Source organism: Vanacampus margaritifer, chromosome 5 (assembly GCF_051991255.1).
Source record: "Vanacampus margaritifer isolate UIUO_Vmar chromosome 5, RoL_Vmar_1.0, whole genome shotgun sequence".
Taxonomy (NCBI): domain Eukaryota; kingdom Metazoa; phylum Chordata; class Actinopteri; order Syngnathiformes; family Syngnathidae; genus Vanacampus; species Vanacampus margaritifer.
This window is the reverse complement of record NC_135436.1, coordinates 11,293,824-11,296,704: the sequence shown is the minus strand read 5'-3', so window position 1 is coordinate 11,296,704 and position 2,881 is coordinate 11,293,824.

Sequence of the window (2,881 nt, the reverse complement as noted above, 5' to 3'; positions counted from 1 at the left end):
AGACAAACATAGCCTCATTTGCTGAGTAAGTGCCAGGGTCTGGTCAACAATCCGCCGTCTGCCCGCCTGGGGTCCACTTAGCACTACTCGCTCACATCCACCCCCTTTTCACTGCTTGCTTGCATGCACCCACCTCTTTCAGTGGCAACATGCTGAGATGCTAAAAATTTCCAGGTTATGTCTCAAAAGGCTCTTAAGCACAACGGGGAGGTCTATCACTTCCAAATGTGTTGCTATTGTGTAGAAAATGTCTCTCTCTGTGTGAGCTGATCAGCGGACTTGGAAAGGTGGCTGCAGTGAAGGGAAGAAATTCAGAATGTGGTGATGTCCACGGGCTTCTTGTCAACATGGACTAAAAATGATTACCATCATTGAGGCCCTGAAAATGGACAAAGCCATCTATCCATTTTCTGGAGTACTTGGCCGCCCACACACTTATATTATATAATAAAAGAATTGGCTTCACCCATCCCTGAATAAAAGAAAGGTAAGGACAATGATTAATACATTCTGCCAGGGTATGTACATTTATGAGCACAATTGTTTAGACCAGGGGTCAGCAACCTTTCCTGTCAAAAGAGCCATGTTAGGCCAAATAAGCAAAAATCTGTCAGGAGCCACAAAACATTTGAATATTGTGAATCTGTGATGAACAAAACAGTGTGTAATTGTTAGTCTAATATGCTGAGGGCCCAAGAGGTCATTAGAGCTGCACCATAACAGAAAAAAAATGCAGCATCCAATACTTTTGAGATTCATTTTCTTCTAACTTTCGTCTTCCGTTTTGGGATTTCGTTTTTTTTTTCATACATTTTTGGACTTTTCTGCATCTCTGTTAAATTTCTGACATTTTTGACAATGCTATGGATATATTTTGGACATATTTTCTGCCTCTCTTCTTTTTTTTTTTTAAACCTTTTTTCTTCCTTCTTTTAATGGACATTTATGGTAATTTTCTGCTTTTCCTCGTACTTTTTAGACATTTTACAGCCACTTTTTGGAAATGTTTAGGCATTTAAAAAAAGAAGAAGAAAAGATTCAGTCTACCTTTTGTCTCTTTGTCCGACAACTTAAAAATGTTGACCCTATTTTTTGAATATTAATTCATTTGAAGAATATTTCATCTAAAAATATGTACTTAATTTTGCTTTATTTTCTTCTATTTATTATTATTATTTTTTAAGAGATCCACAGGGAGCTAAAGGAGAGGGACTAAAGAGCCACAGGTTGCAGACCCCTAGTATAGACAACCACCCCCACACACCAGCCAGGTCAGCATTGCAAATAAGAATCCGTTCAGTTTTACCTAAATAGATGTGTGAAACACTTGTACCCGGGTTGGTTTACTAACCTAGAGAGAGAAAAGGAGGAACTTTTTCTATTTTGAAAGTCATCCAATGCTTGCGCCAGTTTGTTAGGTATGCCATGCGTGTATCAGCCCCATTCAATATTCTCTCCATTCAACACCATCCTGTCTTTTAATAACATTCATTAGGCTGGGAGATTGTAGTCTCACCCCACAGGTGGGTGGGATTCTCTAAACAAGTGAGTCACCACGTGGGCAGCTCCGGAGCTTTAAAAAAACAGACCGATTGTCATGATTATCTAACCAGAAATCCTCTTGATAATGTGTGTTATTATTACAAGATTTGTTGAAACAGTTTCTTGTGATTATTATCGGGTGGCAAGTATATTGAAGTCTGATAGAACTGGTAAAAGGTTACTGTGCAGGTATATATTTCTAGAGTTTAAGCAAAAATAAATCAATAAATCAATTGTCTGAGCTTATATTTCATGTGAAACACGTTAAAGCAGATTGTTGTTTTCATGTTAATCATTTTTATTAAAATTTGTGCAGTAAACTGCATTCAAGTCTGCCAATGAATGCAAATCTCCCTTAAGTAGAATTGAAATCCTTCATGACTAACGCATACTGTCTACACTTTACACTTAAACTATCAATACGTTTGTGTTTTCTACCGGTTATATTATTACATAAGTTTATGACCGACACCAGCAGGTGACGGCCACCAAGCAAACACCATGTCCTCAAACCCCTGTAAGCCAATAAATCATCACTGTATGACAACAGGATCGTGGTGGGTGCGCTAGAGCTCAGCACAGCTGATTTTGGACGAGAGGCGGGGTGCACCCCGGGAGTGTTTATTATAGATATAGGTTTTGTCGTTTTCTTGGTCACTTTTCAACACATTTAAAAAATGTGCTTGTTGGCTTAATCAAAGATTCTGCAGGTGTGAATGTGAATAGCTTCTTGTCTTTATGTGCCTTGCAACTACCGTACTCTGCTTAAAGTCAACTGAAATAGGCTCCAGTTCGCCAAGACCCTAATGAGGACAAGAGGCATGGAAGATGGATGGATGATGATAATAAATAATATTATGTAGCACAAAAATCAATAATGCAACAAAGTAAACCGTCAAAGATAGAATTTTCTGCATCTCAAACAAGCATCTGTACTCACTCCTGCACTCGCTCGTGACTTCTAACTATTTTGACATTGGGATTTTTAACTACATTGTTGCAATATGCCTAGCAGAAAAAGAGCTGACGGAATTGTGGGGATAAAATCTTTTCTCGCAAAACTCAAAGAAATAGTCACCAAAATACTTGAAATGAAAAAGAGCATCGAGCCACTTCTGCAGGAAATTCAGCAGTTGAAGAAAGACACAAGAAAAAGATCAATTAATTGTCACTTTGGAACAAAAAGTGGATGATTTGAAACAGAATCTTCGAATCCAGATTAAACCGCGCCGTGGCCCGTCGGCGAGAGCTGTGGCCGACACAAGTGCAGTTGATTCTTACCAAGCTTCAGCGAACAGCAAGTGACAACTCGACTCAGCGATTTGGGATTTATTGTGGA